This window comes from Globicephala melas, chromosome 3, assembly GCF_963455315.2.
Source record: "Globicephala melas chromosome 3, mGloMel1.2, whole genome shotgun sequence".
Classification (NCBI taxonomy): Eukaryota; Metazoa; Chordata; class Mammalia; order Artiodactyla; family Delphinidae; genus Globicephala; species Globicephala melas.
This window is the reverse complement of record NC_083316.1, coordinates 61,370,792-61,384,051: the sequence shown is the minus strand read 5'-3', so window position 1 is coordinate 61,384,051 and position 13,260 is coordinate 61,370,792. Positions and strand designations below refer to the sequence as shown.

At 35.5% G+C, this 13,260-nt stretch overlaps 1 protein-coding gene across 4 annotated transcripts in view; it reads left to right on the top strand.

Moving 5' to 3' along the window:
• Nucleotides 1-13,260, top strand: part of AP3B1 (adaptor related protein complex 3 subunit beta 1) — a 275,059-nt gene that overhangs the window by 220,632 nt on the left and 41,167 nt on the right. The gene's annotated exons all lie outside the window — the stretch shown is intronic.

The following is a 13,260-nucleotide window of genomic DNA, read 5'->3' as shown; positions in this document are numbered from 1 at the left end:
CATTCTTGAGGGAAAAAAATGGAGCTGGAGGAATCAGACTCCCTGACTTCAGACTATACTACAAAGCTATAGTAATCAAGACAGTATGGTTCTGGCACAAAAACAGAAAGATCAATGGAACAGGATAGAAAGCCCAGCGATAAACCCACGCACCTATGGTCACCTAATCTATGACAAAGGAGGCAAGGATATACAATAGAGAAGAGACAGTCTCTTCAATAAGTGGTGCTGGGAAGACTGGACACCTACATATAAAAGAATGAAATTAGATCACTCCCTAACACCAAACACAAAAATAAACTCAAAATGGATTAGAGACCTAAATGTAAGACCACACACTATAAAACTCTTAGAGGAAAACATAGGAAGAACACTCTTTGACATAAGTCACAGCAAGATCTTTTTTGATCCACCTCCTAGAGTAATGGAAATAAAAACAAAAATAAACAAATGGGACCTAATGAAACTTAAAAGGTTTTGCAAAGCAAAGGAAACTACAAACAAGATGAACAGACAACCCTCAGAAAGGGAGAAAATATTTGCAAACTAATCAATGGACAAAGGGTTAATCTCCAAAATATATAAACAGCTTATGCAGCTCAATATTAAAAAAACAAACAACCCAATCCAAAAATGGGCAGAAGACCTAAATAGACATTTCTTCAAAGAAGACACACAGATGGCCAAGGAGCACATGAAAAGCTGCTCAATATTACTAATTATTAGAGAAATGCAAATCAAAACTACAATGAGGTATCACCTCACACCAGTTAGGATGGGCATCATCAGAAAATCTACAAACAACAAATGCTGGAGAGGGTGTGGAGAAAAGGGAACTCTCTTGCACTGTTGGTGGGAATGTACATTGGTACAGCCACTATGGAGAACAGTATGGAGGTTCCTTAAAAAACTCAAAATAGAACCAGCATATGACTCAACAGTCCCACTAGTGGGCATGTGCCCAGAGAAAACCATAATTCAAAAAGACACATGCACCCCAGTGTTCATTGCAGCACTGTTTACAATAGCCAGGTCATGGTAGCAACCTAAATGCCCATTGACAGACAGATGGATAAAGAAGATGTGGTATATATATATACAATAGAATATTACCCAGCCATTAAAAGGAACTAAATGGGGTCATTTCTAGAGACGTGGATGGATCTAGAGACTGTCATACAGAGTGAAGTAAGTCAGAAAGAGAAAAACAAATATCGTATATTAACTGATATTTGTGGAACCTAGAAAAATGGTACAGATGAACCAGTTTGCAGGGCAGAAATAGAGACACAGATGTAGAGAACAAACGTAGGAACACCAAGCGGGGAAAGTGGCAGGGGGCCGGTTGTGGTGTGATGAATTGGGAGATTGGGATTGACATATATACACTAATATGTGTAAAATGGATAACTAATAAGAACCTGTATAAAAAATAAATTAAATTCAAAAAGAAAAGTGCAGTGTGTTTGGAGGGCTGTGCTTTTAGAATTTTTAAATGTTTATTTTTTTCAACAAACTGTTGTAGATCTAGGAATTCCTGTCCTTAAAATGAAATAACACTTTTCTGAAAAGACCCAGCATAAGAAGAAATGAAAAATTGTTTCCCATTTTATGATTATACCCCTGGAGCTAATTCTTTTTTCTTTGGTGTGTTACGTGAAAGATGATCTAAGCTAACCTATCTCAAAGCTTACTGGCTATCAGACTGTGCTTTGAACCAAATGGTTGACTTAATTTTTCCTCTCCCTGAGAGCTAAATAAGGAGAGGAACCCTAAGTATCCACTGCTGTCCCCTAGTGGAGTAAAGTCTAAAATCAGAGGAATAGTGGACAGAAATAATTTAACGAAACAACAGAATAGGAGTTAGAGTTAGATTTTGCCATAAGTTGGATGGAGACTTAACTCAAGTAGCAGTGGGTGGTAGGATTACATTTATCTCACCGGAAATCTTGTAATGACTCCTTTCCTGTTTGCGTGGCATCGTCTTCAGTAAACTCTTAGAGAAAACAAGCAAAAGGTACCACAACTCAATGAAAAGGTGGGTGGCCAGCATCCTGTATAGAACTGGTGCTATGTTCTTGAAGAGCTGGATTTATTTCTGGACATCAACATTTTTTAAAGCAATGCATCCTTCTCTATCTAACAGATGCCTGCCATAACCAATAATATGTTGGCATGTCCATTTTCAGCTTGTAGTACAAAATAAATGAAAGCCAAGGACATTACAATTGGGAAGGAAGGAAAACTATTATTTAAAAGGCTTTTAAATGATGTCACTATATATTCTTTTAACAACATCCTCTAAAAGCCTTTGAAAAAATAGTCCCTTCCTCCCTCAGTTGTTAACAAAGACCATGCTAGGGACTGCTCTTTAAAAGGCTGTTAAATGGTGATACTATATTTTTTAACATCAACATCATTTAGAAACCTTTTAGAGAACAGTCCTCTTCACCCACAACTAACAGAGGAAAAAAAAAAAGGACATGGGGGAAGGGATTACTGTTTTAAAGGCCTTTGGATGGTACTATCAATAAATACAGCAGCATTGTTTTAAATGCCCTTCTCCAATGGTGATTCAGCTTTTTGATATGTACTTTTAACCTCAGGACCGTATGTTATCTGACAGATTGATGTTTTAATGTTGACAGGAAACTCAATTTACTAATAATCCCAATAATGCCTTTTATTGAACAGTTTAAAAATCAATTTCACATATACAGTCTCATTTTGTCCTCAAAACAACTCAGTGAAGCAGACAGGATGTGTATAATTAGCCCCATTTTACAGAGGAGAAAAACAGAAGCTAAGTGAGGCTGTGATTTAGCTAAGTTCTCACTACTAATATATGACTGAGTTGAAACCATAACCCAGGGCTCCTGACGTTTGATCTAGTGCCCCATCCAGCTGCCTCTGGTTACCTTTGTTACATTGTTTTTAGTGATATTCTTCATTGCTCTTTTCAACATGTCCAAACAGTAAGAGTTAATTCCCTATAATTAGTATAAAAGTGGGATTCTATAATTTCAGTACTGAAGGTAGATATATAGATGGTAGGAGTTCTTTAATACTGTAATCCTGATGAAGTAAAGAAGTATAAAATACCTCAAAGCATAGTAGTCTTCCTATGATGTTAGGACATTCAGACTTATCTTGAGATTCCTCATCACATCATAAATGATGTGTGCTTATGAAATTCTCACTTGAAATCCACTTTTAGATATCTAGTTTATTAAATAACTGATAATTTAAAAATCTGATCTCATTTTATTGATTTTCTTTTGAAGGTTATTCTGGTGACTAAGGCTACTGATTCATAATTAAGGTCATATTCAAAAAGGTTTCCTCGGTTATCATTAATCTTTGGAAAGAAGTAATAAATGCTGGTTCTTCCCACTTCCTGTAGTTCTCTGAAAAAGAGGAAACAATCTCCCCACTAGCTTGCGTGACTGACCTTTATTTTCCTTTATCATAAGGAATACTTTGTGTTTATTGGAAAAGAAATTGTAGATTATTACTTGACAGAAATGACACTTAAAAATGTTCAATTCTGATCTTAGTTCTGCCAGTGTTTTTCCCTTATGCCAATAAACATTGTCTTTAATGACAATTAAAGAAGAGTACTTTCATCCACAAAACACTTTCATATGAAGTATCTCACTGAATCCTTATAAAAACGATCCTACAAATTAAGTAGTTTTACTCTTTATTTTACGAATTCATGCTCAAAGAAGTTAAATAATTTTCTTCTCATCAATCACTTGAAGGTCTTCTAACTTAAAATTTAATGTTTTCTTACTTACCACTGCCAGCACTAACTCTACCTGACAAGAGGGAAGCCATAGCCTTTCTTGCTTCTGAAGAAAGATGTTTCATATGCCAAATATAGGGATAGCCTGAGAACACATGGACCAGTGCAAGAGTACAAGCACCTAGGCCCCAGTCCTAGGTATTGATCCAGAAAAATTCCTAGTCAGGTGACTCTACTGAAAATAAAGCCCGGTCATCAGAGGTTTTGCTGCCAAAGACGTGGACTCCAAAGACTCAGAGGTTCCTGTGTAGTAAATCAAGGTGTTCTACCATCCCTACCTCCTCACTGGAGAATTTAAAATATTTATGCACAGATCAGGAAAAGAAAAAAAAAAAAATATATATATATATATATGTATGTGTAAATATACGTGTGTGTGGGTGTGAGAGAGCGTGTAAGCGAGTGTGCACGCTAGCTCTGTAGTCTCAGAGGACCCATTTCCCCAAACTTACCCTATGTCAGGAATTCCACAGCAATGTATGGTTTGTCTAACTGACATCTGTGATGTAGAAAGGATCCTTTCCTTCTTTGTCAGATTCAAAGAAAGCATCCCTGGAGAGCCCTGTTATTTAAAATTAAAGTAGCAGTAATAAAACTGCCTTTCCAATTTGTACGTCAACTAAGACATACTTCTTTTTCTTCCTCTAGAGCTTCATCTAGATGAGATCCATATCCCTCTGTCTCCTAAGTTACAGTTCATTTAAGTGCAAGCAGCATGGCTGGTTTTTAGATGCTGTGGCCCCATTGTGAAATGTGTGGAACAACTACCAATCCCCTCACATACTTTTATAAAGTACTATTATGTAGCCTGGCTTTCCTCTGAGAATCTCCCTTTGGATCTTGCTGTCCCATAACAAATATTTTCATCATGACCTCACTCACAATTCTCTAGAATTCTTTGACGAAATCATTATTACCAGCAAGATGGTTTGTATGAAGCTCCCAGATGTTTCATCTAGGCCATTGCCTTTTCATCCTCATGTTCCTTCCTCATATGAGGCCCATTCCATCTTCCTATACCCTTTTCCTTTCCTTGTCATTCTCATCTTGGGATCTCTTAATCATTTACCCACATTCAGTGAAGATCTTGGCATCTTCCACATAATCTCATCAGCCCACCATCATCCTGGGACGTCTCACTGTACATATTTTCAACCTGTGCAATATGTAACCTCACAGCCTCTTGATCTGTTCAGTACCAATAACTGACCTGTACTGAATTTCAACCACATAATCTTTCATTTCAACTCTGAAATCATGTCTCACTCCCGTACTTGTGCCTGTCACGTTAACATCTTCAGGCCCTTCACTCCTCTAGATTTTTTTATATTTAGCCTAGATCTACAACAACCCTAAAAGATAGGTCGTAGTTTCCCCACTTCACAGATGTGAAAATTGAGGTCTCTAAAGCATGAGTGACTTTTTTAGTGTCATAGGATTAGTAAGTTGCAGAGCCAGAGGTTCAGCTCATCTGTCTGGCTTCAAAGCTCAGCACTTTCTACCCCTCCTCACTGAGCGTATAAGGGAGGTACACTTTTAAGAGAACTATGTTTACAAGAGCCTGTGGTACGGATTGGAGTGGAAAGAATCTAGAGACAGGGAGGCCAATTTGAATGGGCAAGCAGAAATAAAAGGGGAGCAAAAGATAGGGAGGGACACCAAACTGTTAATTATGGTTAAACCTGAGGGAATTTTACTTGTATTTCCATACTGTTTGAAATTGTTTTCAATAAGCATGCACTTCTTTTGCAATTTAAAATTTTTAAAAATGTTTTAATGTCTTAAGTGTCATTGATGACTTGAACTAAGCTGGTGGTAGACAACAGAAAAGAAGAAAATGAATACAAGAGACATCAAACTCCTCAAGTAATTGTAGGAGGGAAATAAGAATGTCAAAGATAATGCCAAGGTTCTGAGCTTGGTTCCAAAGGAAGGGAACACTAACATTTTCTTTTGTATATGATACTGATATTGTCAGTGAGAAAGCAGTATAACTAAAGATCAAATGATTATCACATCTATCAAATAACACAACACATAATTGTTTGTGCTTATATAAACTGTTCCGGTTCTGACGAAATTTCTTGTAACCAATTATTGGAACCTTTCTGCTAAACACTTTGGAAACCAGATTGTTTTGTTTTTATTAGCACCCTTAAACCAAAAGTCAGAAAGGAAATATGAAAAAAAATAGTAGAACATATCTAAGAATAGTAGAACGTATCTACATCCATAGTTCAGGAACTATTTTTCTATGAAAGTGGTAAATAAAAGTATATACACATCACTCTGGATTTCAGATTTATAAAAAGTAGTATGTCGACAGTGAGACTTACAGGTTTACCTTTGGGGAGGGGAAAGGATAGGGTATTATTATAAAGTAATTTCCTCCTCATCTCAACACCAATGGAAATTGAATACATCCTCTATGGGGGTCAGCAAACATTTTGTAAAGGGCCAGATAGTAAATATTTTTAGCTTTGCAGAGCACAGCCACTCAACTCTGCCATTGTGGTAAAACAGCCAGAGGTCATGCAGAAATGGATGAATGTGGCTGCGTTCCAATGAAACTGTGTTTGTGGACATTGAATTAGAATGTCTTATAATTTTAGTGTCACAAAAATGTTAGTTTTCTTTTTATTTTTTTCAACCATTTAAAAATGTAACAACCATTCTTAGCTCACAGACTATACAAAAACAGGCAGTGGACTGGGTTTGATCCATAGGCCAAGTTTGCTGTAGCCTGCTTAATACCATGTGTGAAGTAAGGTTCTCATTAAATGTTTGTTGATAATTACTCAGATCTTTCTGTAAATACATTTTTATTTATTACCAAAATAAGAGGTGAAAAGTCTCACGTTTTTCGTTGTATATACTGATGACTAAAATAAAATAGGAGCAAGGAACACAGTTACTTTCTAGAATACCTAAATATACATATATAAGGAGGAAGTTATCTTTAGAAGTATAAACCATTTATTTAAAGTAATATTCGATGGAAAAATGAAATATACTTCTTTGAATGTTATGTTTATAGTTCTAGCTAACAGTTAAGCAGATTTTCCCTTTGCTTTTTTAAATCCTGTACTAGGTACTAGACCCAATACTGTAGATTAAAGATAAAATAGGCTCACTTTCTACAGTTTACTGGGTGAATAAGACAATACTGTAGCTTTCTGCATTACAGTTCTTACCAGTTGAGATTTACACTGGTTTAAAAAGTGCTAATTTTAAAGATGAAACTGTATCTCTGTTTACAGTCTGGTCATTTTTTATAAATTATATATCTAAATAGATACTGCTGTAAAATAAGCCAAACAAAACTAGGTACAAAGAGAGCAGTTTATATACTGCAGATCTTCGTATTTTTGGAGTCCAAAAACAGAATAGATTGATAATACTTAAAAATGATTAAGTGTCTGAATGTGGATTAAAGCAAAACAGACTAGAAGATATTGTTTTCATAAAGCTTTACATGGAAGTGTCATCTCTGAAATAGTAATGCAGATGTTGAACAAGGTTTATTTTTAGGCATTTGGTAATCCATGTTTTATTTTCAGTTCTCATTTAAATTTTATAATTCAGTCATTTTGAACAGCTATGTTCAAAAGAAGTTTTACAACTTTAATCTTAATAATCTCAAAAAAAGCAGACATGCTATGTCATAAAATAACTATTAGTGACTAGTTTGTATCCTATAAATCTAACTTGAGTTGATAATATGGTCCATTACCAGCTTACTGCACAGAGTATTTTTCATTTTACACTCTTCGGTTACTTTTTAGTGAAGTGTTAAAAAATATGAAGCTTTTCTCCTCTCTAAAATTGCACGCTGTCTGTCTGTTATTAGGGAGATAACAGCTCTTATAAATGTTTCAGTAAGCGCTAAGTAGACAGTTATGTGCACTCTCATTCCACGCTTATTTGCTTACTGTAATAAACTGATAAAATATGTGTGGTTTGTCTCTGTGTATCTACAGGCATCATGAGTCACATAGATTCCCTTTAGAAATAATGTTGTGTCTGCAAAATTGATTGGTTATTTTCATAAACCATCTAAAGGTACACAAATGACTTTTATTATTTAAACATATGCTGTGTAAAGATTTGTAGAGGATTCTCTCACTGTTAACTCGATGCTTTTTGTTCTGTTAACTCTAGAAGAAGGCTTTTTATTTTAGAGTTATTATATTTAGTGAACTAATTACCTCTTCAGGAATCGTGAGGATAACCCATATCATTTGCTTATAATGCAGCTAAATTTTTAATTCTTTGAACATTAGTAGTTAAATAATTAAATCAAAACCATTGTTTTCAAATATTGTCTTTCATACTATCCTATTTATATAAGTTTTAATATTTAATGGGAAATAATGCTTTTACCTGAACTAGATACTATAAGAAATAGTGTTTGGATCATAGAAGTCCTTCTAATTATTAAGAAATACGGTATTTTTCATTTGTGTCCAATTATATACAGTAGAAAATTTCTAGTCAAGTCATATCCTAAAACCAACAAGTATTAATATTGATAATCTCCGCTTATCACAGTAAGCTCCTTGAAAGACTGTAGTATTTTTAGGAACAGTGTTATAATTGAGCACTCAGCATCAAGTAAAGTATAGTTATGACCAACACTAGTGGTATATTATCTGAAAATCTCTATAATCATTTAAAGTAGAAAAATTATGCTTTGAGTTCTGAAAATAGGTAAAATTATGTTTTGTAAATTGAACATAAAAGCGGGGAATAAAGGGAGAGACAGATAATAAACATAATAAATAAGATTCCTCTTTCTTAATGAAGGTAGGACTAAGTAGCCTTGAACCAAAGCAAGTTGAACCATAAGAATTGCTAATTCCACTTTTTTTTCCTTCTCTTTACTTGTTGAGGTATAGTTGATGTACAATATTATGTAAGTTTCAGATGAACAACATAATAAATCATACTTTTTAAAGGTTATACTCCATTTATAGTTATTATAAAATATTGGCTGTATTCCCTGTGTTATGTAATATATCCTTGTAGCTTATTTATTTTATACATAGTAGTTTGTACCTTTTAATCCCCTACTCCCATCTTTCCCCTCCCCCTTCCCTCTCACCACTGGTTACCACTAGTTTGTTCTCTATATCTGTGAGTCTGCTCCTTTTGTTGTATTCACTAGTGTATTTTATTTTTTAGATTCCATATACAAGTGATATCATACAGTATTTATCTTTCTTTGTTTGACTTATTTCAGTTAGCATAATACCTTCCAAGTCCATCCATGTTGTTGCAAACGGCAAAATTTTTGTTCTTTTTATGGCTGAGTAGTATGCCATTGTACATATATATATCACGTCATCTTTATCCATTCATCTGTTGATTGACACTTAGGTTGCTTCTGTATTTTGGCTATTGTAAATAATGTTGCTATGAACATTGAAGTGCATGTATTTTTTTCAAATTAGTGTTTTCGGTTTTTTTGGATATGTACCCAGGAGTGGAATTGCTGGGTCATATGGTAGTTCTATTTTTAGTTGTTTGAGAAACCTCCATACTGTTTTTCACCAATTTACATTCCCACCAACAGTGTAGGAGGGTTCCCTTTTCTCTACATCCTTCGCCAATATTTGTTATTTGTGTTCTATTTGAAGATAGCCATTCTGACAGTTGTGAGGTGATATCTCATTTTGGTTTTAATTAGCATTTCTCTGATAATTAATGATGTTGAGCATCTTTCCATGTGCCTGTTAGCCATCTGTATTTCTTCTTTGGAGATATGTCTATTCAGTTCTTCTGCCCAGTTTTTAATTGGGTTGTTTGTTTTTTTGATGTTGAGTTGTATGAGCTGTTTATATATTTTGGATATTAACCCCTTATCGATCATATCATTTGCAAATATTTTCTCCTGTCCAGTAGATTGTCTTTTCGTTTTGTTGACAGTTTCCTTTGTTGTGCAAAAGCTTTTAAGTTTAATTAGGTCCCATTTGTTTATTTTTGCTTTTATTTCCTTTGCTGTAATTCAAGTCTTTGATGTACAGAGTTGGTAGATTCATATGGCTCAACCTAATCAGATGCCATGCCTGAGTCTCACCATAACATATCTACCAGGGCTTTAGGAAAAGGAGCAAGAAAGCGCCTTATCCCATTATGAGTTTATTCCCCAGTTTCCCAGTTAGTGTCCTGAAATCTGACTAATTGTGATTAGTAGTTGAGTTGGGGGAGTTAAATGATAGAAACCGAATTTGAACTAGCTTAAGGGAAAAAAAAAAAAGGGAAGTTTCAGGAAGGAATGCTAGAGTATTTCACAGAAAACCAAGCTTCAGGAAGGGTAGGAATATGTCAGCTTCAAGAACCATCCAAACCAAAGATACCAGCAGAACTCTGTCTCTCACCTGTTCTTTGTTTATTTCTTACTGAGCAATATGGCAGGAAATGTGGCCACAGACATTACAGTTTTAAATCTCAGAATTTTAGCCACTTGAGAGAGACTGGCTCAACTTCCTAAGTCCCAAATCCAAAAATCCTAGGAAAGGAACTCATTGGGCCAGGTGCCCATTCCTGAACCAGTTAATGTGGTCAGATCATGAGGTGGCATAAGAACATGCCAGCTCCACTGAGAACTGAATGTGGCAACATTCCTAGAAGATGGTAGATGTGTTGAGCAGACAATCCCATATATAACCACTACAGGGTAGAACACTGGGGAGAAAGCTCCTTCAAAATACCAGCACTTAGTCTTGAACCAGATAAAAGCTACCCTGAAACATTGAACTCTTGATTCCTCAGTGTCTTTCATAAAATTTACTTGATACTTTGTTGTCAGCCATCAGAACACATCATGATACATCAGAACCTCATAGAAACAATTAGCCAGGTCATAACATCAACTTAAAGGAAAGTGAAAAAAAAAAAGTAGCTTCTTTGTCAAGAAGACTTCTCATTAGCAAAGCATGCTAACCCTGGTGGTGCCATTGTGCACATTCCATAAAGGCACCCTTGAATGTAAGCTAGGTTTTTAGATCTTATCCACAGTCAGTTACCACTGCACAGCTGTACATGATACTCCTACTCAACGTTAATTTAGATCTTTGGAGTAAGTGGATCTGGGAATTGTCAGATGACCAAAAAAACAGAAAAGTAGGTATCAAAGAACTGTGCAGGGTATGAGATGTTACCTCACTTTCAGGCTAACAAGTTAGCCTGAGACAATTTCATGGGTACTGGTAGAAGACACCAGACTCCTGTGTCAAAGACAAAGGACAGTTTGTTACTCACAGCAGTAGCAGAAGCCAGGGTAACATCATTCTTGCCACTTCTCTGAGCCCCAATTTTCACAGGGTGACGCAATGAAGGCTAGGTAATGACTGCATATGCAGTGGGTTGCTTTAGAGGAGAGGATCCTTAGCATAGAAGATCGCAACCTTTCATAAGGGTCTGTTGGCAGACCTGTCCAACCTTTGCCCCAGAGGGAGGCCCTTAACCCATTTCCAAAGACTGCTTGCTGTACATCCTTGAAAAGATTTTCAGGAACAAAGTTGTTAATACCTTTGCTTAGAAGATGTACAGAACTGTGAGAGATCCATGGAGAACTGTTTCTCAGGACAACAAGAGAAGGGGAGGGGAGAAGGAAGAATGTAACATGTATGCCCTTAGATCAGGGGTCAGCCACCTTTTTCTGTAAAGGGTCCAGATAGTAAATATGTTAGGCATTGCAACTACTCGTCTCTTTCATTGTAGAGCCAAAAAGCAACCACCCACAATATGTCAAAGAACAGAATGGCCATGTTCCAATAAGACTTTATAAAACAAGCAGCAGGTGGTATTTGGCTTATGGGCTGTAGTTTGCTGTCTCCTACCCAAGATGATTTGTTTTGTTCAAACTTAAGTATCTGCCTCCTTTCTTAAACCCTCATTTTCACAGCCCCAGTCTAGGTCATTCACTAATTAATTTACTTTTTACCTGTTTTTTTTTAACATTTAATAAAATAATTGTTATTTATAAATTGTGAAGTAAAAGCCATTCATGACATTTAGCATCTTAGAATATAAGCAGCCACAGATCATGTATATGGAATATAAGTAAGTAATCTGATGTACAAAATGTTGAACTAAAATCTTGCTCTCTTGTCAGGATTAATTGTATTACATATGGAAATTGATGAAGTATTTATGAAACCTACTGGTTTTATTGAACAAAATATCACCTATGTAGTTTAGAGAGTGGAGGAGGTTCGCTAAATATGACTTGTATGAACTTAGAAAATAGGTTAAAAAAAGCAATCAAACATTTTCAGTCAGCCCCTTTCTGTAGTTAAAAAAAGTGTATATTATTACCCCAGAGTGCCTTTATGAGGTATTTATTGTGAAAGAAAACATAGGTCTCTTTGCACTCTCATAGATAAGCTTTGAAGATTGTTAGGGAGGACCTTTTTTAGAAGTTAAAAGTGCTTCTTGAACTTGGTTGAGTGTGGAAAGAATGTGTGGAGAGAAATACACTGTTTTTCTTCCTTTGCACATTCCTTAGCATTGTTTTAACTATTATAATAAAGGTGCAGAATTTTGAGACAAAGTAGAAAAAAACAAATATTTGGGCCACGTGTCCCAGGGTTAGATTGAGAAAATCAGTTAACCAACTAAGACAAGCTGATAGCTCTTAAATGACTTAAGGCATACCTTCAAAGAACCTTATATCTAGAGTGCTAATTCCTGGCTGCCTGTAATCCAGACTCCTGCTTTTGTTCTGCTTTTCTCATGGTGCTCTACACGTGCCTCTCTCCAACTTTATCATTCTGTGTATATGATATTTAACTCTTGGATTTTTGTTGATGAGTTTTAAATTATTATTAAGTTTTTTGTCATCAGATGTCAGTGGCATAGTGAGCATGTTGAACAGGTTAATATGTACTCTCACAATTATAATAGAAAACCTAGTTTGGGAGAGTACACTTGTTAGGAAAAATTCTTGATTAGGCCTGTTTAATCACAAATTGATTTTTTTTTTTTTTTTAAAGCTTGCCCACGTCAGGTCAAGCCACATGCAATACTTTGACTTTGAATGGAAAGATAGCCACCATATGATTTTAGAAAGGCTGTGTTTCTTCACTTAATATGCTGCCTCTGATTCCACCCACAGTTGAATTTAACTAAGAGTCTAAGGTTCAGTGGAAGCATAAACAGATGATTAGCCGAGAAAATATTGGCGGGGGTGGGTGGAGGAATAAGCAACGCTTTGTTTTGCCAAACAATTGAATCACATTGTAGGGCTATAAGAAATAAAACAGTGTGGGACTGTTTTAACAGCTCCATCAAGGTTCAAAAACGTCTCCAACTAAATAATTAGAGTATCTGCATTTATAGACCATTGAGGAAGAGCTAATCATTAAATCATGTACAGATGATTTGTTAAGTATTTGGAGAAAAATAATTAAATATAGAGTAAATATACCTAAATCAGTTCCTCATGA